Source organism: Nanorana parkeri, unplaced genomic scaffold (genome assembly GCF_000935625.1).
Source record: "Nanorana parkeri isolate BGI_ZX_2015 unplaced genomic scaffold, ASM93562v1 scaffold513, whole genome shotgun sequence".
In the NCBI taxonomy this organism is placed as follows: domain Eukaryota; kingdom Metazoa; phylum Chordata; class Amphibia; order Anura; family Dicroglossidae; genus Nanorana; species Nanorana parkeri.
This window is the reverse complement of record NW_017306781.1, coordinates 1,049,169-1,074,069: the sequence shown is the minus strand read 5'-3', so window position 1 is coordinate 1,074,069 and position 24,901 is coordinate 1,049,169. Positions and strand designations below refer to the sequence as shown.

Below are 24,901 nucleotides of genomic sequence, written 5' to 3'. Positions count from 1 at the left end.
AGTGGTGGAGTGCCAGAGCCCGGTCCCAGCTGCAACCAGGGCTGGTGCAAGGATTTTTGCCTACTCAGGCGAAGGTGCATTTTTCCGCCCCCTCGGCACCCTCCAAAACTAATAGGAGATCTGTGATATCCATGTTACAGGTCAAACCAATTAGTTTTCACACTGACCGCCAATGTAACGAAAGTATTCACAATGACCGCCAATGTAACGAAGATATACACCATGCACAGGCCCGGATTCCCCACCAGGCAGGGGATTCCCCTTGGGCGGCAGGGAGCGGAGGGGCGGCAGCAATGTTTAATAGTAAAATAAAAAAAATTATAAAAAATAAAAAAGTAAACGATAAGATAAATAAAAATAAAAAAAATAAAAAAAATAAAAAAGTGATAATAAAAGTAAGGGGAAAAAAACAATAAAAAAAATTTAAAACTAACCCTGCCATTCTCCATTGATGGGGGGGGTGGCGGTTGACGGGGAGGGGGACGCGTTGTGGAACCTGGTCTTTGGGTGGCAGGGAGAGTAAATCGGCCCTGACCATACACATACCTTGTTCTTGCAGTCTTCTCTTCCTTAGCAGCGGGGGAGGGGCGGCGATTTACATATGAATGAGATGCGGTATTTACATATGAATGGGTTGCGGCTTATTGATATGCAAATTATCACTGCCCATTCATATCTCGCCTAGGACAGTACAGGAACAGCAAGCTTCGGAGAGAGGGAGAGAGCCGAGGGAGCTGGGGGTCGGGCTCTGACTATAGGAAAGTGAAGTTCAGAGCCCCCGTCGATTGTGCTGCTCCCATGTATGGAAGGGAGGCGCTGTTTTTTCGCCCTCCCCCACCAGCGCCCTCAAGCGGCCGCTTGTGTTGCCTATGTGGTAGCGCCGGCCCTGTCTGCAACCCTGGTAGTTCTCGTGAAAAGGTTGGAACTTTTTGCACAGCCTCACAGAGAAACACAAGCACACAGTCAGATATGGATGCTGCACATGGCTCGGACAACAGGAAGAAAGCCACAGCTTTATTTTCTACCTTATTCAATACAAAAGAGGATATGCCATAGATATAACAGAACTTATAAACACTGCCATCTACTACCAAAAATGTATACTGCAGGAGTTGCAATAGATACACTAATGTGTATTCTAACAGAAAATGCAAAGTATCGGCACTGGTATCTGAACATCCTTCCCTTCCCCCATGCTCCAGCCGTGGAATGTCCCAGGGCATCCCCACGTCTAATGCAAGTCAATGGAGCTCCATTAGACGTGAGGACTTTTAGACCGTCAGAGCCCTGAAGAGAAGAAACTGTGGGGACTGGTCTAGCAGCCCGGAGGCAGCCAGCAGGACTGAGGGTAAGGCAAGTTAATCTGCTTTAGTCTCTTAGAGAGAATGGTGCACTTAACTCTTGCAGTGCGGGGTTAGCCTCTAAGCAAGAGAAAGTATTTAAAATTCCCAGATTTCTTCTTTAATGCAAAAGAACAAGTAATGTTGCTTAACAGTTTTCTATCACTGGATACATTAGCTCTGGTTTAGCCGCTCTCCACAAAAAGGTGGATAACCCTAAGTGGAGAATCCATGTATAAACAGTAGGGATGCACCGATATATCGGCCGCCGAAACATATCATCCGAAAATGGCACTTTTGGCTAAATACCGAAAGTGCCATTTTCCTGCCGATACATCGGCGCATCCCTGGTTTCTTTCCTCCCCCCTGGGCGCTGCTCTGTGTCCCAGCTGGGAGGAGAGAAAGTGACAGCCGGCCGAGCGCTGCGTGAGGAGAGCGCTGTGAGCAGCCGGTGTCTCTCCTCCCACACCGCTCAGCCGCCTATCACAATCCGGCAGAGCGGTGTGGGGGCGGAGACAGCCCACGCTGGCACAAGAGGCTTAGGTCTCCTCCCTGCTCTGCTCGCTCAGCCTCCTGTGACAGCGTGTCAGAGAGGAGAGAGGGTACAAACACTCAGGGATCAGTGATCGCTGAGTGTTTGTACATAACATGAGGACATAGTATGGTTACTATATCGTCAATTATGAATGAATGGGAAGTGATTTACATCATCTCCTGTTCATTCATAGTTGTAGTTATAGTAAACATACCATGTCCTCATGTTTATCAATGAACAGCAACACTCAGCATAGAGGATTCCTGTTCATTTGTAGCAGGGGCTGCAGAAAAAGAGATTGAGGACTCTGTGTCCTCAATCTCCTTTTCTATTTTAAAAGGGAAATATCAGGAGTCTGTTTAGACCCCTAATATTTCCCCGAAGCCCCTAAAAGTAAAATAAAAAAAAAAATATTTAATAAAAAATGAATACATTTTAAAAATATAAAAAATTAGGGCTGCGGAATTGGATCTGTATGTGCGTTATAATTAATCGAAATTAATCGATTTTAAAAAAATTTGATTAATCGAACAGGAAAATTGTAATCATTACCAGCCCTTTAAAAAATTAAAACTTTATAAGAAAATAAATAAAAATAAAATATAAAAAAAATATGAAACAATTAAAATAAAAATATTTTCGGTTTTGGCCTGACAATTTTTTTATTTTGGTTTTCGTTTTTAAATTTCTATTTTGGTGCACCTCTAATAAACAAGTCTAATGAGAGCACCAAACAAATGTCCTGAAGTCAAACATTTTTAACAATACAAGTTAGTTCACAGCAGGAGAAAACAAAACAGCCAACATGTTTCAAGGGTCAAACAAGCTCCTCCCTGCCTGTCATATGCACCTTCCTTCTTGCTGGATTATACAGGTGAAACTCGAATAATTAGAATATCGTGCAAAGTTCATTTATTTCACTAATGCAACTTAAAAGGTGAAACTAATATATGAGATGGACTCATTACATGCAAAGCAAGATAATTCAAGCCGTGATTTGTCATAATTGTGATGATTATGGCTTACAGCTCATGAAAACCCCAAGAACCCCAAATCCACAACCTCAAAAAAGTAGATTATTACATGCAATCAATAAAACAAGGATTGTACATAGAAGAATATCGGACCTCTGAAAAGTACAAGCATGCATATGTACTCAGTACTTGGTTTGGGCCCCTTTTGCAGCACTTACTGCAATTACTTTTGCACGATATTCTAATTATTCGAGTTTCACCTGTAAATTGATCTAAGTGGTTGCCATTGTTGCCACTGACAGTGGTGGCACTGTCAGTGGCAGAATAGCTATTATTATTTTTTGTCACCACTTATAGCAACTGTAATCTGGATCAGGTAAAGGTTCTTTTTTTTTTTATTTATTAATTATTTTTAAAAAATTTCCATAACATATTATTTAACATAAACAATACCATTTACACCTGATTTTCTTTATACTTTCATATACAAATACACATATATCATTCTTCCCTCCCTTCCTTTTTATATCATATCTCCAGTTGTCTAACAACAATTCTAGAAAATTGTACAACCTTCCTCTACTTATTGATCCGATATCTTAACATTTACCTTCATGTCTATATAACGGCAGTATATACTGACATCTATAGGGGAAAAGAGAGAGAGAGCGAGAGAAAGAACAGACCCTCCCTTCTCCTTTTTATGTAAATGTGTGCTTTTATTTCTCCTTTTATTATCCCACCTCTCCCTCTCAACTTCCTTCCCTCCTCTCCCACCTCCCCATTTCCGCTGTGATCTCTTCTGGTGATCTACTAACAAATTCTATGTGTTTACTATTTGTTTATTTATTCATTTTAAAATATTTGATATTATGTGAAAGTGTCTTGTTGTCTCTACTTCTAAGTTAGCGAATTAGTGCACTAATCCAATGCATTAAGTGTAAATAGTACTATGTGCCAATTTAAATATATGTATTCTTACTCTTGACTGTGTATCTAAGTATCTGTCAAGTGATTCCTTCACCTATCTTTTAGTGTTCTCCCTAACTCTAGCTCCTTCTCTCCCCCCTCCCCCACCCCCCATGACAGAGCTCCTTTCCATGCCCCAGAAGTGCCTTTTTTTGAAAGGTCGAGCTTTCAATAAAATAAATTGTTCAATATAGATACTCCTCACTTAACAGTCAATTCAATTCCCACGTCTAGGTTGTTAAGCGAATTGGTTGCTAAGCGAGGAATAGAGGAAATCAGCTCTAATATACGGTACAGTGTACAATACAGTCATACATCCAAACTGTAGATTACTTAGGTTTGCATACAGTAAATACCCAAAATCTATAAACAATAAACCAAGACAACTGGACTTGCTGTATTTTTTTTGAAGACGTTTCACTGGTCATCCACCAGCTTTCTCAATTGAGAATGACTTGTACAAAAAATGATCTGGGTATAACTATGGTGAATGTTGCTCCAATCAACATATTCTGTTAATCATAACCAGCATGGGGTGTTGATTGCATTTGCATAATTGGAGCTAGGAGGTGTTATTAATTCGCCCAGAGAGAGGTGTTAAAACAACATTGGGGGGAATTTATCAAAGCACTTGCAACAGTTTTAACCTCTTAGATCATTGCACTACTTTTCCAACTGCACGTGTTTTGCACCTGTTTTCTTCAGAGCCTGCACTACTTTTTCAAATGCATGTTTTTTGCACGTGTTTTGCACCTGTTTTCTTCAGGGCAAGAGTTTCCACTACTTTTTCAACTGCATGTTTTTTGCACCTTTTTTGCACGTGTTTTCATCTGCACTTGTTCTGGGCTGTCTGAAACTGGAGCATCACCTAAGAAAACACTCACAACTTAAGAATTCCCCATGACCACTTCTTCAAGATGCGACAGTTAAGCTTTTTGCCTGAAGTTAGAAGTCTTCTTTCTTGGAGTCTATTAAACCTCATTTATCAACAACATTACACTAGCTTGATAAATCTGGTGCAAATATATTCCGTGCAAGTTCGAACACTCACAATTGCTTTGATAAATTCCCCTCATGTTTTTTGCACCTTTTTTGCACGTGTTTTCATCTGCACTTGTTAAACCACATTTATCAACAACATTACACTAGCTTGATAAATCTGGTGCAAATATTTTCTGTGCAAGTTAAAACACTCGCAACTGCATCTCTATCCTTATGGGCACACATGTCCCCCCCACTCCCCAAACAGCCCTACTCAACACTAAACCCACTAACATTCTTCATTCTAAATTCAAGCTGATGCTCCACGTCCTTTCTGCTGCCAAACATACCATAGCTTGTGCTTGGTTAACCAACAAAATCTCTTTCCAAGCCACTAAAAATAGAATTCACTGGACCTTTTCCCACGAAAAGCTCTCAGCGCGCCTCACCGATCAAATGCCCAAGTTTGAAAAACTATGGGAACCCTGGGTGGAACATTTCCTGCCACCAACCTTTGACACACGTCTTCTGACTATATAATAATCTCAACTATTTGCCCTTAGACCGACTTGGGAATGACCTAGACCGAGCGTCACACCTCTCTCCCCCTCTTCACTCTACCTCCTCCCCCCCCCCTCCTGATTTGTCTCCATTCTAACCCCCACTCTAATTTAAGTAACTACAGGGCGATTGCTAATAATATGTCATGTCTACTGCCGTTGCGGTGTGTCAGTCCCCACTCTAATTTAAGTAACTACAGGGCGATTGCTAATAATATGTCATGTCTACTGCCGTTACAAATGTTGTATAGCAATGCCAATGTCTACGTCACTATGTTCGTACACGCACGATGTTCGTGTAAGTGTACCGTTTGACAAGTACTTTACTGGAAAAATAAAAAACTTTTTTGAAACTAAAAAAAACACTTGCAACTGCTTTGATAAATTCCCCCCATTGTATGTGGCAAACAATAGATGTCTGACCCCTACCCCCCGCCTTCAAGCTTGGCTTCAAGTAAAAATACAGCAAGTCCAGTTGTCCATGACCTGGATGGATGACAACCTTAACAGTCATGTAAATAACCAAGTTCTTCAATTTGTCGTAAGTCTGAAGAATCGTTAAACAGGTATGTCGCTAAGTGAGGAGCTGCAAAACGATTATGAACAAGTTAAGGCATATTGATTAGGGGTAAGGATTGTTAAAGATGAAATAACCAATTTGCCTTCACTGTCACTTTAGTAAAGGGAGACCCAGATCCCTTCTAATGTCCCAACAGGTGAGCAGACCCAGGAACTCGAGCACAAATCTTACCACCACCCTGAGAAGTATAAGAAACTGCTCGGTGATTTAACATCCTACAAACAAAAATATTCGTTTTGATTGGATTGATTCTTTCATTCCAATAGAAATAGTGTGAAGAAGTTGAGCAAAATATGCTCTCTTTAAAATAAACTCTGTTTCTGTTTATTTAGTTCTTTTAGTTGTTTATTAGGTACTAATGGTACTGCCACCATACTTCATTCTATTTTATAAGCTGAATCTGCATACTGCAGCACACTGTTCTCTGTATTCTCTGTATTCTCTGCACTGTTCTCTGTATTCTCTGCACTGTTCTCTGTATTTTCTGCAATGTTCTCTGTATCTGCGTTATAACCGTTATACAATTTAGAAGAAGATATGTGTGTTTGCTGCACAGGTTACCCTCAGACATAGTGATATCATGATGTCTCAGCGTCCTTGCTCTACTCTTTTATACTGTAGCATCATAGTGGAAGGATTGGCTGGCCTCAAATACCAAAAGACTTTCCAGATACCCTGGCAGGGAGGATGAGCGTTCATACAGATGCAGTACCTCTCTCGGTTTACTGGTTATTACTCTGCGTTTGGTACAATAAAATCATTTTTTTTTTCATTCTTTTAGAAGGCTTTAAAAAACGAGAGGGTACTAATAAAGATGCTGAGTCTCTTAAAATAATCTTTACAAAAATGCGATTTAAAGTGGAAACTTTGAAGGATAAAACATGTCAAGAAATATTTGATTATTTACAAGCAGGTTAGTAAATACAATATTCTTATTTTACCATTATGTACTACTCAGTGACTCAGTGACAAGACCTGAAGGACTTGAGATATTGCTTGTGTATTGTTTAGTTTAGTACCACTGCAATCATCAGATGTCCTCCTATTTGTATTCCTTTGGTGTTGCTAGATTTTATTTTAACTTGATACAATGTTTTTCATGATAATACCTTATTAGAAGTATTGTAATCTAGTCGTATATTTCTGTATGTTGCTGGTTGTTTCTATGTCATACAGCACAATTAGCCTGCATTCACACCTGAACAAAGCGTATTCCTGATGATTTTTAAAGCTCTTTTATTTTCATGTTTTTGTGGCATTTTGTGCATGCATCAATGTGCATTTTTAAGCTTTGTGCAAGAGTGTATCAAGTGCGTGTATCAAGCTTCAGACGTTTTTGTCTTGGCCAATGGAAAGTAGTTCTAGAGGAGAAGAGCAGTTGTTCCGGCACAAAACCAAGGGCAAAAATGCATTGTGTTTCCGTCAGTCTACGGGGCCAAAAACAAACCACATAGCTCAGGTACCTTTTCGAGCTTCAAGCAACTAAGCATAAAAAAGAATGGAATTCTGATGTTAAAGAACAAAACTAGTATTAACCCTTGCAGTGCTGGGGTAGCCCAGCACTGCAAGGGGTAAGTGCTCGTTTTCATCTAGGGACTAAACAAAGTTATACTCACCCAAACCTCTGAGCCGACTGTGACAGTGCTTTCTCCAGCCTCTCCTCCTACACTACAGTGATAGGTATATCCCTCAGCATCCTCACGTCCTATACACTGTATATAGAACGTGGTGATTTGAGGATCCTTAGACCACTGCAGCGGAGGGGGAGCAAGGCTGGAAGGACCAGTCTAAAGGTGCCCATACACCTTGCATTTTGACGTACGGAAACGCCACCAACCTTGCGAAAATCGTACGATCGACCAAAGTTTTCTAGCATGCTGGAAAGACGAACATCGTACGATTGTACAGTATTTGCAGTTGTAGACTCCCCATCAACCTTACGAATATCGGACGAAAACGTGATCACAAACGAAAATCGGCCGATATTTGTAAGGTGTATGGGCATCTTAAGAGCAAGCAGGCTCTGAGGATCAGGTGAGTATAACTATCTTTATTAGACAAATTAGAAAAAAACGAGTTCAGCAGCGGTTTTCGTCTTGGAACTCTGCCATGCAGGCCATTTTTGCCCAGTCTCTTTCTTATGGTGCACACTGACCTGAACTGAGGCAAGTGAGGCCTGCAGTTCTTTGGATGTTGTTGGGTCTTTTGTGACCTCATGGATGAGTCGTCGCTGCGCTCTTGGGGTAATTTTGGTTGGCCGCCCACTCCTGGGAAGGTTCACCGCTGTTCCATGTTTTCGCCATTTGTGGATAATGGCTCTCACTGTGGTTCGCTGGAGTCCCAAAGCTTTAGAAATGGCTTTATAACCTTTTCCAGACTGATAGATCTCAATTACTTTCTCTCTCATTTGTTAATGGATTTCTTTGGATCTCAGCATGATGTGCAGCTTTTGAGGATCTTTTGGTCTGCTTCACTTTGTCAGTCATGTCTTATTTAAGTGATTTCTTGATTGCGAACAGGTGTGACAGTAATCAGACCTGGGTGTGGCTAGAGAAATTGAACTCAGGTGTGATAAACCAGAGTTAAGTTATGTTTTAACGGGGTGGGGGGGGGGCAAACACTTTTTCACACAGGGCCATGTGGGTTTGGATTTTGTTTTCCCTTAATAATAAAAGCCTTCCTTTAAAAACTGCATGTTGTGTTTACTTGTGTTATCTTTGACTAATATTTAAATTTGTTTGATGATCTGAAACATTAAAGTGTGACAAACGTGTGCGAAACAATGAAAAATCAGGAAGGGGGCCAACACTTTTTCACACAACTGTATGTGTATATATATATATATAATGTGTATATATGCCTTTTTGTAGTAGATTGTGTGTTTTACATTGGCAGCCCTGCACAATGAACTCCAGCGTTGCTGTAACATTAAATGTTTTAATATGCTGAATGCGTTAATATAAACTTGCTCACCTTATAACTTTACTAAAAAGAAGTATGGTAATACAGTAAACTCCCAGTTATCCGGTACCCATGGGGATTGGTAGATGCTGGATAACTGTAGTTACTGATTGCTTGAGAGTTACTACTGACTCTCAAGCAACAACCCCGCCCCCTTCCCATTCATCTGCTGGCTAGATTCTATTGGCTATTTCAAATTGTCATAACCAATAGCAGGCTGGCTATTGCACACGCAAAAAAAATTTAGTTGCTTGAATGCCGGATAATGGGGAGTTTACTGTATGTAGGTTTCAATTACTGATCTCTTTCTGAAAATGCTAGTTGCTTGGCTCCTTTTGCTGCAGTCAGCCACTGACCTGGAGCAAAAATGCACCAAGCAAAGTCATAACTCCCAATCTGCATAATTATTCTGGTGTTAGTGAAGATGAGAAATATTGAGATAATTGGATCAGCATGAGAGCCAGACAACTAGCAGTTTCAGAAGGATGCCCCCAGTGGCAGCCCATGCTATTTTTTTCTCAGCACAGATACGCTTTCCTGCCAGCTATTTGCAAGACTTCCGGCAGTCAGAAGTAATAATGAATTTGCTCATCACTGGTAAATTAAGTAAGTTCATTACTTTGCCATTTGAAAATCTACAGAAAAGATGTTAGAAATATGAATGTTGCTTATCCTGCCTCTTTCCCAAATGTTACTGGCCGTTCAGTCCATTTCTTCTTCCATTTAAGTGGCTAAAGAGGATCACAGTAAAATAAGTTGTTTTGTATGAATTATAATGAGCCATGGAGATGAGAAGGGAATTTATGGATACGATGGCTGCTTCATGAAAGAGATCTTGTTTGGCTTATTTGAAGAAAAGGCCTGCATCAGTCTAGCTGGAAAACCAAAACTTTTCTTCATTCAGGTATTGAACTTGTAATTGTAACATTTACAAATGATAAGAATTCATTGTTAGAAAGTTATCTAGAACATGTCGTAACCACCAATTCCATGAATATGACAACCAGCCTAGTATAATCCTAGCTAGATCCCTTAATGCAAAGGTTTTATCTGCTTATGTTTTGCCTTCCCTGGTTTCTCCCTCCCCCTCTTCAACATGCTAATTACATTTTTATAAAATACCTTTTGCGTTTTTTTTATATATTTTATTTTAGATGCTGTGATATCAGCTCTGGGTCTCTGTGCTATGCTATGCAATTCAGGCAGATTATGGTTAGTGGGAGGGGCCAGCAGGGTGTTGTGCATACCTTTCTGAAAACATTACCGTACCCTGCCTCCGTACTGTTCTGTGATGACTGTGATGAATTTTGGGGAGATTGAAGGTGGAGAGGAGAGGATTTAACATCGCAGGAGACGGACAGAAAAGAAGGAATGGGGAGTCATTATATCAAGCGATCTCTGGCCGTCTTTTAATCGGATGGTCATGGATCTCTGGTGAGTGCCAGAAGGGAGCACAAGAATACATTCACTATTGTCAAGATGCCCATACACCTTACGATTATCGGCCGATTTTGGTTTGCAATCGCGTTTCCCCCCCACATTTTTCTGGAGGTGGGGTTCCACCTTAAAATTCCTACCAGACCTAAAGGGTCTGGTAGGGATTTTGGGGGAACCACACACACTTGTTTTTGTTTTAACTTGGGGGAGGGTCCTTCCTAACATTCCTACCAGACCTAAAGGGTCTGGTATGAATTGGGGATAACTTCGCGCTTTTTTTTTCCAATCTTCTGCAGACTGTAATCAAAAAAAAGAAAAAATATTTTTTTTCTAATGTCACTTTGCTGCAACAAAATTTCGTATAACCCCCCCCCCCCCCCTGCTTATGTTAAATCCATTCTATCTATGCCCTGACCTTTATTTTAATCCTTTCACCTTCCTTATCCTGCACATCTATATATTAACCCCTTCATCTCCATCTGCCAACTGTATGTGACCTGTACATTAACCACTTCACTCCCTCCTCCCTCTGTCTATTACCTGTAAATTTAGTGTATCTTGTGCACTATTGCCAAGCTCCATGTTTTAACCCCCTCAATAGCAACATGTTTCTTCATTTCCAAAAATGTATGGCAAAAAAAGATTACCTTGGAGTGTCTACTTTCTAAAAAGGGTGAATTTTGGGGAGTCAGAGAAACATGTTTTTTTTTTTAAATCTTTTTAACTTTATATAGTAAAAAAAATAAAGCAGTTATTTAAATAACACTAATAAAGTCCTATCTGCCCCCCCAATATATAAAATTAATTTTGTTACAGTGTCGCCTGATGGAGGAATTCTAAGCCAAACTTGCACAGTGCTAAAAACTGAAAAATGGCCTGGTAACGAAAAGGGTGCAACATGCTAGCACTGAAGTGGTTAAACATAGTACTTAAAACATTAACACACATTGATTTATTAACTGAAAACATATCGCTTTCACGTGTACATCCTAAAACAGTTACACTTTAAAGAGAAATTATATTGGTTTTAATGATTTAATATAAAATTTTGTTCAGAAAAGTTAAAATTGTTAAAGTTTTTTTTTTTACAGGAGCTTTAATACTGTTGTATTTAATCGACAACTATAATTTAAGCGGAGTTACGCATTAACCATAATTATCATTGTTCTAGGCATGCAGAGGAATGTCTTATGATTCTGGCATAACTCCTTACAATGACGCAGATGAAAAAACGACCTCTGAAATTTGTATTGATGCTGATTTTCTGTGTCATTATTCTACACCACAAGGTAGGTTGGTAGATATGTAATAACCAATGAAATGTTCCAGTTTATTTTTTCGTTTTCTGCAGCATAGATGAAGCTATATATACAGTATACAGTATCTAGGCAGGAGTGAAAACCTGTGCTAGCACTGAGCATTCCCACTATGCTCCTAAAACCTTTGCTTGCCAAGACAGAATAGTAATGAATAGCAACCTGAGGTTTAGTGTACTAGATATGGTGAATAGTAAAATTTTACATATTGTATTTGTCATAACAGGTATAATAATACAGACATTATCACTAAAGATAAACTGTGTACTTAAAGTAGAACTACAGCCAAAATGTTTTAACCTCTGTCAGCATTTGTTTTTGCCAACTGTGTCCCACTGGGGAGATTTCCTTCACTTCCTGTTCAATAACCGCAACAGGAAGTGAGAGGATATCCCTTCCAAGTGAGGGAAATCCCTGGTGGTCAGCAGGGTCACCAGAACTAATGTCCCCATTGGAAGATTTCCCATCTATGCTGGTTCTGGTGACAACCCAAATTTTAGGATTTTCCTTTACTTTCAGTGATAATGGTCACCAGGATAAAGAGGGTGAATCTCCCTAAGTCCCCATTCACACCAGGGCGTTTGTAGCTCCTATTTGCCACCACGGAAAAGCTCAGCACAAGAAATCCTATTGATTTTCTATAATCCACGTTCACTGAAAAAGGGTCACATCGCGCTGATCTCCCCAAAAAGAGGGGCATACTTACAGGCTTGTGCGGAGCTTTTCTGTGCTAACAAATACGAGCCACAAACGCCGGCGGTGTGAATGGGGACTTACTGGGACACAGATGACAAAAAAACTAAACTGTCAGGTATGGTAATCCTTCTCCATTCTATCTAAAACTAAAAAAAGAAAAGTTTTGACTTCAGTTGTACTATAAATCAACCAACCAATCATGTACTAGTAAATATATTGTTGTTTTGTGTGTTTTTTCCCTTGCATATGATTGGGTATTTAAAGTTTATACAGGTTCACCTTATCTACTATTTATCATTATGCAATGTGTTTATACACTTTTAAAAATGAACAACCTTTATTCCATTGGTGTAATAGTCCCTCTATAAAACCGTAGTGATCACAAAATACAACTAGGCAACAGTTGCCTAGTCCAAGCAGTGGTATATTCTGGTTTGGGGCTGCCCTAGGCAAGACAAAACTCGGCGGTCTCGACTGTGGTCTCAGATGGGCTCTGCAGGGTTTGTGGTGGGCTTTGCAGGCTGCAGAGACCCCTATGGATTCTGCAAAGCCCACCAAAGATCCCGCAAAGCCCCCTGAGACCCGGCAAAGCACCCACAGATCCTGCAGGATCTCAGGAAGGCTCTGCAGGATCGGTGGTGGGCTTTGCAGGCTGCAGAGCACACTATGGATCCTGCAGAGCCCCCCTGAGACCTGACAAAGCCCCCTACGGATCCTGCAGAGTCAACCAAAGGGTATTGCACAGCACACCTGAGACTCTTTGGTGGGCTGTGCAGAATCTAAGCTGGGCTCTGCCAGCACAGTCCTCTTACCTTGCACGGCCTGACCTCTTTGAAACACGGCCTCCTTGTCCTTGGCGCCTAACTGGACGGCTTCCTCATCCTCTGTGTCCAACACGGCCTCCGTGTCATCTTCGCTGCCCACTGGAGCTCCGGTGACGCCTCCTCCGTCTGTGTCTCTGCCCCCCGCCTCCTCCATCTTCACCCCGCCTCTTCCGTCTCTGGGGCCAATCGACAAATTTTCTTCTCTCATGGGGGCCACTTGCCAAATTTCATACTATAAAATAAAATGTAACTGTATCCGGTATGGCACTACAGACACCAATATACACACAATAAGGCCCCTTTCATATATGTAGGTTTAGGTGCAATTAGGGATTCCTGCATCAGAAACTTGCGTATTACTGCAGCAGAAATCCCCAATCTGGTGTTTACACGCGGTAGCTATCACCCATTCAACTTAATGATCAGGTGACAGCAGCTCCCTGTAAACGCCTGCACGCTGCATGTTATGATACGTGATATGATTACATGCGGTTAGAAAACACTCTAACTGGATGCACAATCATTGCATCCAGGAAGAATGATTGATTCCTATCCGAATGTATTTATGGCAATAACTCGCGTTTTCCTGCAGCAGAAATCCCTAAATTGGCATTTATAAGTGGTAGCTGTCACCTAAGTTAATGATCAGGTGAAAGCAGTTGCATGTAAACGCCTGCACACCGCATGTAATTATTTAGATCATGCCATTGCTAACTAAGGCTTGTATCCCCATAGTGGGAAAAATAGATGAGCACATGTCCAGACTCCAGAACACTGTATAGTGTGGCACAGCTTTATCCAATTCTGTATAGTAATGTATTAATTTATCAAGCAGTAATAGTGAGATTAATTCACAATGACTGCTTGATATAATTTTATAAATAAAATGCAATTTTTAAAAGTTTTTTAAAAATTGTGAAAAGTGTTAAAAAAAGTGTAAAAAAATAAAGGACAAATAAATGAAAGTATTTATTGCATTATTTTTTTTTTAGCTGTGCTGGTTTTGTAAAAAATACTACAAATCAAAACTTTTTTAAATTTTTTCCTCTTTTTTTATATTTTTAGAGCCCCCTCTCCTGCTTACTTTGTTGCAGGGAGGAGGCTGTGAGGCGGCACGTCTGTCCCGGTCTGTCGGCGATTGATTGGTAAGGTCTACTGCAGACCTTCCCAATCGATCCTGCACAATCCTTTCGGCCAGCGTTCACTGAAAGAGCGCTGGCCGAAAGGATCCAAGTGCCGGCGCAGACTCAGCTACACGGTCTGCATCTAACAGAAATGCAGAGCGTGTAGCTGCTCCCGCAAGTCAGGTATGCGGTCTGTGACCGCGTACCTGACTTCTGAGCTGGCTGCGGGTCACAAAGTACCAGCTCACGGGCCGCAAGTTGTCCGCGGACCGGTACATTGAGACCCTGGCATTTTTGCCGCTCCCTTGGAACCTGTTTGCCTCGCTGCAGATACGCCCCTGAGTCCAAGATGTATTTATGTAGCTGTAGCCAATGTAGCCATGGGCAAAGCCACAGGTTAACTTTGGAACCCCGACAACAGCATAAACTTTGCTCCTCTTGCTGCCTGCAGAAACATACTCAGTACTTCTGGTTATAAGAAAGCATGTGACTAACTCCCCTTCCTCCAATATGACAGCTACTCAGGCACTGACACTGTAACATCAGGGCAAGGGAAAAAAGGCCATACTGCCCTGCCAAAGCCTGCAAGTGTAGAAAATACCTTTTAATCTGACAGGGATACACTCAATTTTATAAAGTCTGATTATGATAAAATGGGCAATTCACAGTAGATCTCTCTAGACTAGTAGATCAGACTAGTCCCATCTTTCCCCTGGCTGGTGTAGCTTGTATCGAAGAAGCCTGTTCGGGTCCCAGGCTGGGGGAGATGCTGGAGGCCGGTGTACAGGGGGACAGTGATTTACCTGTTGGGCCCTAAGCATGAGTTCTGCAAAGAGCAGGCAGCCCCAGGCTTTGCAGCATGCTCCAGGTGGGAATTTTGACTCATAGTGGTTCACCTCTCGATCTCTGATGGTGGCAGAAAGCCTCAGAAGCAGTTGATTGATGTCCCACATGGTTTTCCGGCTACTTCTGGTTTTAGTACCACCATGGAACACACAGCACTTTCACTTTCTTTAGTCCTATTCTGTGTTGGCTGGATTGGTTTGTTAAGGAAAGGTGGGCAGGGAGCAGCAAAGAGAAACCTGGTTCTGTGGAAAGCCTCTAGTCTATTTATGGGATTCTGGCCAAGTCCACTGCTGGTGCATTGCAGAATGACTGAGAACTCTGGTGCTGCTGCCTGTCAGGAGACTTAGGACATTAAAGAGGCAGCCATCCTGGTATTGGTATTCCCCTTTTCTTTTCCACTACTTCTTTTCAGGAAATATAACGTTTATTTTATTGCTATTTTTCTTTCAGTTTTTTTTCTATAGAAAGATAAACAATAGATTTGAAATCTTCCTTTAAGGCTGGGGAGGAGGTTAAGATTAAGAATCTTATGTAACTTGTCAATGGCTCTATGGATTAAATATTGGTGGGGTGATGAGGATCTAAGCTTCGTATCATCCCTTTGGAAGGGAATTTTGTTCAGCAAGACTCTGGACACAATCTTGGACAAAGCGGCAGGCGAAAAAAGAGTTAACTTGGCAAAAGAGTTTAAAAGAGAAGTTTTGTCCCACAAGGGGTCAGTTCAAACACAAAGGAGATGAGTAGCTCCAGAGAAGGTCCAGGAGATTTTGTTTAAACCCAACAACTTTGAGAACACCCAGAAAAACGTCAATGGTTGACTCTGTACATCCAGTAGGAAGAAAACTATCTTGGTTACTACAACATAGAAGACTCCAAAAAGATCACTGAACCCATGAACGCTATAGGCCATTGAGACAAGCTACAGTCTGGAGTTTGAAACCCCCCTGCCTCAGATTTTTTTAAAGTAATCCTAAAACAGTCTTCTCCCTCCTCTGTGAACCACCATAGAGGAGGTGATGAACCTGATGATCTTCCAAAAGGTTCTTGTACCAATTAGTCCCGTTAAGATTTTTATGCAGCAATTTTTTTGGTCCCCAAACCAAATGCGATTTTTAAGATTATTATCAATCTTAACTCTCTGTCAGTTTGTACTAAGAGCCTCTGGGATGGTACCACAGAATACCTTGAAGCGTCCTTCTGTCTTTATATATAAATAATCTCTTGATCCCAGCACTCGGTGCAGTCACTGTGGTCCTCTAGCTTTCACACGCTGGTAACACTTATGGGGGTGCTCCTCCAACCATGCAAACATAGAAACATAAACACAGAGTGACTCCTCTAAGTGTAATCCCATTTATTCAGTACAAATTGAATATAAAAACATCGATCTACTCACAAGAGTAAGCATGAACAGCGCTTTGACCAGTCCTCAAAGACTGCAACAGTTCCACTGAGGATGGTCCAGAAATCAAATACTTCCTAGCATACTGAAAACAGCAGCAGCCATTGGCTCCTGTCACAAAGCTGGCCCCTGTGAGCTCGGGCTAACACGTTTCCAGGGTCACACCCCTGTCATCAGAGCCATACAAGGGATCTTATCTACACTGGTTACAATGCTGTATGGTGTGCAGCAGGCACTTTCAACAATTTAAGGTACATGAATGCGTAGCTAGTTGTGACATTTGTGACAAAGACTTATTTTGATATTAGCACCCTTAGAGCCCCCAGATCAAGCCTCTCTCAAATTCTTAACGATCAAAACGGCTTTTCTCTTGCCCAAATCTTGAGAGAAATCTTAAAGCTTTTTCTTTACTTAAGACTTACTTTGATGTGTTTCAGGAAAAGACTGTCCTATCGTTAGATCATTCCTGCATTCCCAAAGTGGCGTCAAATTTCCATTGCTCTTTTGAGATAATTATCCCCTCATTTCACCCTAATTCTTCTAATAAAGAAAAAAAAAAAAAAAAGGTCATAAACTGGATGCGAGGAGGTGCTCCAGTACCTACAGGACACAAAACCTTGGAGAAGAGACAAACATATTTTAGTTCAGTTCTAAGCTAGGAATAAAGGCCATACGGTATCTTAGATTATTATAGCCGAATGGATTACCCAAGCCATAAGTTGCAGTTATATAGATCTGGAATATCTCTCAGGTGTCATGGGACGTAGTGGAAAAACACAAATTACTCTTAATGGTAATTCCATTTCCACATAGTCAGCACGACAGTGCAGCTTTAGTCCCTGCCTTGGCTTTTAATATGCCTTTTTTGCTACAATATTACACACTGAGTGGGTGTTGGGTTATACCAAATGTATTAACTCTCCTGTCCCTCACAGATGGGTGGTCTCTCAGGTGTGCTGTCATAGTGACTACGTAGAAAAGGAATTTTTTGGTAAGCGGAATTTGTGTTTTCTGCAGCACAATGGAACAAGACTCAAATTCCCATGAATCACTAGCAAAGTGACTTTTATATGATTTGCACTTGTGCAATTATAGGTATAGAGAAGAGGAAGACCACGAGAGCTGAGGAGAACAAGCCTATTTTTGATGGTACAAGACTGGACCTTCTCTCATGAACTTTGCCAAAAGACTGAAAAACCTCTTTAGTAGTGGACCATTTGGGGGGGGGTTGTGTCCATTAGGAATGATATTTTGGATTCAGTGTTATTAGTGGTTATGGTACACTTGGTCTTCAATGTGGACAATGAGCAGTTAGATTATCAGCAGGTAAGTGGCCACAATGTTTTAGAGGAGCTGTGCTTTCATCCAGACTGCATCTGAGAGGAAACACCTCATACTTCAAGCAGGTTCCGTTATGTATCCACAGCAAATGTAGGTAATGGTAAAAGTGCTATTCAGATCCATACCTGATGACTCCACTTCAGTCATTCTCAGTAATTTTGTTTTCAGACTGTGTTTGGTTTGGACAAATAAAGCAGCCTATTGACTGCCATGCCTCTTGTGATATCTCACTGTCTGTATACAAATCCGAATTTAAAACGAAACAAAACGAATTTTTTGGCAGTGCACATGTCTAGTATTGTCATATATTCATATTGAGAACATTTCTGAGCAAAAGCTGATAGATTAAAGTACATGTGTCTCCTTTCTTAGGTTATAGGTCCTGGAGAAATCGTAATGATGGCTCTTGGTTTGTTCAAACCTTGTGTGAGAAGCTGGAGGCACATTGGGAGAATGATGACCTTATGTACATTTTAACTCTTGTAAATAACAAGGTGGCAACAGCTTATAAATCTGACACAAACACCCATGAAAAGAAACAAATGCCTTGTATTGTCAGCAAACTTACCAAAGATCTGTATCTTTATTAATGAGTGGAACTCTTAATCTTGTTTGAATGAGTTAGTGACCTATTCATTGCTAAAGATTGTAGGGATTGTAATGAGTCTATCTCATATATTAGTTTCACCTTTTAAGTTGCATTAGTGAAATAAATGAAGTTTTGCACGATATTCTAATTATTCGAGTTTCACCTGTAATCCTCACTTGAACTATAATGAAATGTTTATCAGGTACCTGGGTAGCACAGTGGCTTAGTACTGGGGTCCTTGGTTTGGATCCCGCCCAGGACACATCCATCTACATGGAGTTTGCATGTTCTCCCTGTGCCTGTGTGGGTTTCCTCAGGGTACTCTGGTTTTCTCCCAAACTCGAAAGACATGTTGCTAGGTTAATTGGCTGCTGTCTAAATTGGTTCTAGTGTGTGTGTGTGTGTGTGTGATGGGGACCTTAGATTGTAAGCTCCTTAAGGGCAGGGACTGATGTGAGCGCACTGTATATAAAAGCTAAGCATAAATTCTAGGCGCTATATAAATAAATATACATTTTGGCAGTACTCTAGGATTTTGCTATTTTCTATTCATTATTTGGTGTAAAACATACTGTATATGAAATTACAGTATAACGTCAATGGAAAACTATATGTATAAATGCTCTGTACCTTTTTGAATTGTTCGCTATGGTCCCACAACCTGACAGTGAGGGATGCAGTACAAGTTCTATGTACTCTCACTTTTCCCTTACTCCATTCCCTGTGTTACCTGATGTTCTTAAGAAAAGTTTGAATAAATATACAGTAGATGTCATGCCAAACATCAGTTTCCACAGTTCATACTGAAGTACAGTAATACCTTGGTTCACGAGCATAATTCGTTCCGGAAGCATGCTTGTAATCCAAAGCGCTTGTATATCAAAGCGAACTTCCCCATAGGAAATAATGGAAATTCAGATGATTTGTTCCACAACCCAAAAATATTAATATAAAATGATTACAATACTGTACTGTAATATAATACTGTACAAAATATAAAGAAAAATAAACAGATTACCGGTACCTTCATGGCTGGTGTGAGGGGGACAAGAGAGAGGAGAATTATTGTGTAGGGCGACTTTCACTATCACTAACGGAATCCCTGCTATCTCTCGGCTCAATGGAATCCTTTTCATTTCGTGAAACCTTAACAAGGAATCTATCCAATGTGACATTGCATTGTCGTTAAACAGACTCATCGCTCGCACTGCTACAGCCTTATTCGGGTGGTGCTTTTCTACAGAATTTTGCTCTTATTGCAAGACATTGCTTGTATATCAAGGCAACATTTTTCAGAAATGTTTGCTTGTCTTGCAAAACGCTCTCAAACCAAGTTACTTGTAAACCAAGGTATTACTGTATATGTAGAGCCTAACAATAAACTTCTCTTCTGTTAAATATACCACTGAAAGTGTTTTATTATAGCTGTTCGAAAAGTGCAAAAAATATGTGTTGATTCTGCCGGTAAATTGTTCACAGCTGTCTTTGAAGACTCCAGCCACTCTCTATCTTATGAAAAAAAAGAGTTTGTAGTCCAGTCCTAAGGTAACAATGCTGCTTTTCCTTAGATACAGTACTGTGAGTTTTGTCATCTTAGATGCTATATACATGCAATTGCAAATATCCATTATCCAGTCAAGTACGCGGTCACATATCGCGTACCTGACTTATGAGAGCAGCCGCTCCTTGCTGTCCTGGCTCCGTTCCTTTCGGCCGAAGCTCTGTCAGTTCTGAGCCCACGTTCGAAAGGATGGATTAATAAGGTCTGCAGAAAGGATTAATTAGTAAGGTCTGCAGACCTTACTAATCCATCCTTTCGAACGGGGCTCAGAACTGTCAGAGCTCCGGCCGAAAGGAACGGAGCCAGGACAGCAAGGAGCGGCTGCTCTCATAAGTCAGGTACGCGGTCCGTACCTGATTTAATCACGAGGGATCGGGTTCGTACCTCCTCCCTGCATAACGGCAAGCAGGTGAGAGGGCTCTTTCTTTTATCTAATGTGGGCTGGGCTGGGAAGGGGGGCAGAGAACAGGGGAGAGGGGATTATTTTATATGTGAGGAGCAGAGAACAGGGGAGAGGGGATTATTTTATATGTGAGGAGCAGAGAACAGGGGAGAGGGGATTATTTTATATGTGAGGAGCAGAGAACAGGGGAGAGGGGATTATTTTATATGTGAGGAGCAGAGAACAGGGGAGAGGGGATTATTTTATATGTGAGGAGCAGAGAACAGGGGAGAGGGGATTATTTTATATGTGAGGAGCAGAGAACAGGGGGAGAGAGTGTATTGTTTTGTATGCGGGGGGCAGAGAACTGTGGGGGGCAGAGAACAGGGGGAGGGTATTATTTTATATGTGAGGAGCAGAGAACAGGGGAGAGGGTATTATTTTATATGTGGGGGGCAGAGAACAGGGGAGAGGGTATTATTTTATATGTGGGGATGTGGAGGGCAGCAATGTTTACATTGCTTTATGTTAATATTGTTGTTGTTAATATTTATTTTTGTAACTTTATTCTGCATATAACAATTAAAAGTGTAATTTCATAAGATAATTTAAGAGGGTGTGTTTAGGGGCGGAGTTAAGGACGGGGCAGGGTAGGGGTTAGGTGGGGAAACTGGTGGCAAGTAACTCTTAAGGCCTGGCTAGTAGCTCAGAACTTGAAATTTTGAGCCCTGATATAGTACATACCTTAGGCCCCTTTCAGATTAGTGGTCCGATCATGTCCGCCTCTCAATTTTTCAGGCAGACCCAATCAGATGCCCAGTGTAAGTCAATGGGCAGCCACATCTAAACAGATAGGAATCCATTTACATCCAGTCAGGGCAGCCATCAGAAATTTTGGGGCCCCTTACACGGCTTTAGGCCGGGCTGCCCCCCCCACCGCGCCGCTGGACGCAGGGCTTAGTGATGCGCTGGACACAGGACCCACCTGAGAGTGACCCTGCAGAGCCCACCATAGATGCTGCACAGCCCATCTTAGGCTGTCTATGGTGGGCTCTGAAGGGGTCTCAGGTGGGCTGGTCAGGGCTGCATCCCTCCCATCCTTTCCTTCCTTCCTAGCTCCTCATACCTGCACACATGGCCTCGTCTGCCGCTGGACGGGCCAGAAGTGACATCACGTCACTACCGTGACATCACTTCCGGCCAGTCTAACATCAGACGAGCAGCGTTGCTGATGGGGCCCTAGCTTGTCTCAAAGCCGCTGGAGCGGCAATGCTGGGGCCCTGCACTGCGAGGTCCAGGCCTCCACCTCCTTGCCCTTCACCGTCGGCCGATAGTCATGTAAGGGACCCGAGTGGGCCCCCAGGCTGCCGGGGCCCCTTACATGAGTATCGGCCGTACCCCCCCTGATGGCTGCCCTGCATCCAGTTGCCCCCAACTCCGGCCAGGTCTGGAAAAACAAATGGAACAGTGTTCCATTGAGTGTTCATTTTGAGAGCAAATTTTGATTTAGTTTGTCATTTGACTAAAATGCCATTTAGTTTTAGTCACCTGGATTGTTTTAGTTTTTGTTTAGTTTTAGTCGACTAAATATCATAAGATTTTAGTTGACTAAATCTACAGTAGTTTTAGTCACTTGACGAAAATGTCAATAGATTTTCGTTATAGTTTTAGTCATCTTAACTTAGTTTTTATTTCGTTTTAGTCACTGAAAAAATGTTATTGACTAAAACTATGATGAAAATTATTAGTCAACTAAGTTAACGCTGGTTCCATTTCGTCAGACCTGATCGTGCCAAACAGAAGGTAATCTAATGTAAATGGACACAAGTCCATTTACATCCAACTCCTTATAGATGGACATGGGGTCTGGTAGTTTTAGTTCTTTCCTCCATTGCAAGATGGAGGAACAAACTGGGATGGACACAGATATCACAATGGTGAAATCTGATCCGTACTGCTCCGATCAGGAGGGAATCTGTGCACAGATCCTCTGCTGAGCAGACCCTGTGAAAGGGCCTAAAAAGACAAATCCGTTCCAGCAAGTCCCTCAAAGCCGGTTCACACCACAAAGTCCGCGTTCCAGTGCATTCAGCCTCTGGAACGCAAGACGGCTGGCTCCCTGCGTTCAGGGGCGGGAGGGGGCATGACGGCGCATTGAAGTCAACGGCACCGCAGCTACGCCCTCCCGCCGGCAGTGCGATTGCCCGGAACGCAGGCACATTAACAATGGCCCAGAATGCAGGCACACTAGTACCTGCATTCTGGGCCATTTCGATCTGCAACAATACTGCACGCACTATTTATGCAGATTGCACTGGACCAGAATGCAGGTACTAATATGCCTGCGTTCCGGGTGCAGGCGATCGCACTATGGACAGGGGGTGTGGCTGCGGTGCCATTGACTTCAATGCGCCACCATGCCCCCTCCTGCCCCTGAACCCAGGGAGCCAGCCGGCTTGTGTTCCAGGGGCCGAACGCACTGGGACTTTGTAGTGTGAACCACCCCTCAAAGCAGCCTCAGATGAATCAAGCCTTCGATAGGCAGCTAAGGCTGGTTCCACTACACTACTGCTTCCGGGAATGACCTTTTGCGAGGGTCACAGGTTAAAGGTGAGCAACATTTCATGTATGGTGCTTTACTGGGTTTATGTCAGCAGTGATATCTCACTTCCCTAAGGCTTTATTCACATATAGTGTTTGCGGAAGACCGTGTGGCACGAAAACAATAAAATCATCTGCACAGATTCCGCTAGTTTGCAGCTATGATATAGCCGCGAACGTGCGGAATCTGCCGTACTATTGCGTTTGTACTATTTTGCTGTGCGAAACCGCGCAGCCGCTGCTAAGTCTGAACAATGCACATTAAAGTGGATTGTTTTTTTATGTTTAGCGTGGTTCCGCGCAGACAAACGCTCCAGTGTCAATGGAGACTTAGACTGTTGTTTTATGTAATTACCGGGCTGTGCACAGTGGTGGAAGAACTGTAACATTGGATACAAAGAGACACTTATGTACACATTAACAAGAATTGCATAGCATATTTTTGTTTTGTTTTATGTGTTACCACGGGGTATAGGAGGAAAACAAAACTGTCACATTTGTGTTAAGTGCTACACTGGTATTGTTCTTGTTAACTGCCAGAGCATTGCTGCTATGATACATGGAGCAGGACCTCCGCTTTTTTCTCAAGCTTAAAGGAGAACTATGAGGTGAGTGCTTTTCACTCACCTCATAGTTCTAGCCGACCTGTGACAATGAGACTGTCACAGGTCGGCCGGGCTCAGTAGATCGGGAGGTGAGCGAACACATACCGGCGTTCGCTCACTTCTCGATCCTGTCACAGCTCTCTGCCGTGACAGGGGAGGGGCTGGATTCCCCTCTCCCCGCTCTGATCCTCCAGTGCTCACTGGCGGAACGGACGGAGGAGGGGGCGGGTACAGCTGGCTCTGCCTCTAGATAGGCAGAGCCAGCTGTCACTCACGCAGCTGGGCGGATCCAGACATAATTGTCGGGATCCTCTTCAGCTGCGGCGTCTCAGTATACCGCGAGCTGTAGCTCCCTATATACTGAGCTTAGGGTGACGGGAGGACGCTAGTTTGTGTTCTTCCATTACCCTAAGGAGAACTATGGGGAAAAGCCCTAACCCCATAGTTTTCCTTTAAGGCTAAATTCCAAGCAAACCGCAAATACACAGATGAAATACATAAACAGAACCTGCTTTACCTGCCAAAGGATTCACATTTTGTCCATCCAGTTCTGAGATTTACACTGAGATTTACCCACATTGAGCACTGTTTTGCGATAGAGGATGTGACGAAAGTGGGGTTCGAGTCTGATATTAAATATAGCCTTCTCTTGTCCCCCAGTTCAGAGAGAATGCAGGCCTTCATTTAGTAATTTGCCAGGTCACTTCGCATTCCACAGAACAGCGATCTGCTTATCTGGCCTGTGATCTTTATTGCCCAGCACTAGTGAGAGTGCCAAACAACCTTTTAAACTAGAGATGCACAGATACTTTTCGAGTACCAGTGCAGATACTTGGCATTTTCATGAGAACTACCAGGGCTGCAGTGGTTGCAGCTGGGATCTAGCTCTGGCGCTCCACCACTGTCCTGAAATCATTAGTCTGTATTGTTTTAGAAAAACTGTCACATGACAATAAACAAAAATGTATCAGTACTCGTACTTGTAAGTACTCGGCAAGTATCAGTACTTGTACTCGCAAAACTGGTATCTGTGCATCCCTTTATTTATATTTATAAAAACAAAATCGTACATTAAAACAGAGATGTACAAATCCCAGGAGCTCCGTGTGCTCCTTACAAATGACAGCGGCCTCCTAATTTTTGAATTTTTCTCTAGTGTAGTCTTGGAGCTCAAAAGTATCGGTACATGTACTCGTATTTGTACCGAGTACTGTACTTGGTATCTGTGCAACCCTATTTTAAACCTTTTATAGCTGTCCCTAAATAACGGCATGTCA

The 24,901-nt window shown here is 42.1% G+C and overlaps 1 pseudogene; it reads left to right on the top strand.

Annotated features, from left to right (window-relative positions):
- LOC108790924 overlaps positions 1–18,517 on the top strand; it is a 32,066-nt pseudogene extending 13,549 nt beyond the window's left edge.
- The last annotated feature ends 6,384 nt before the right edge of the window (positions 18,518–24,901 follow it).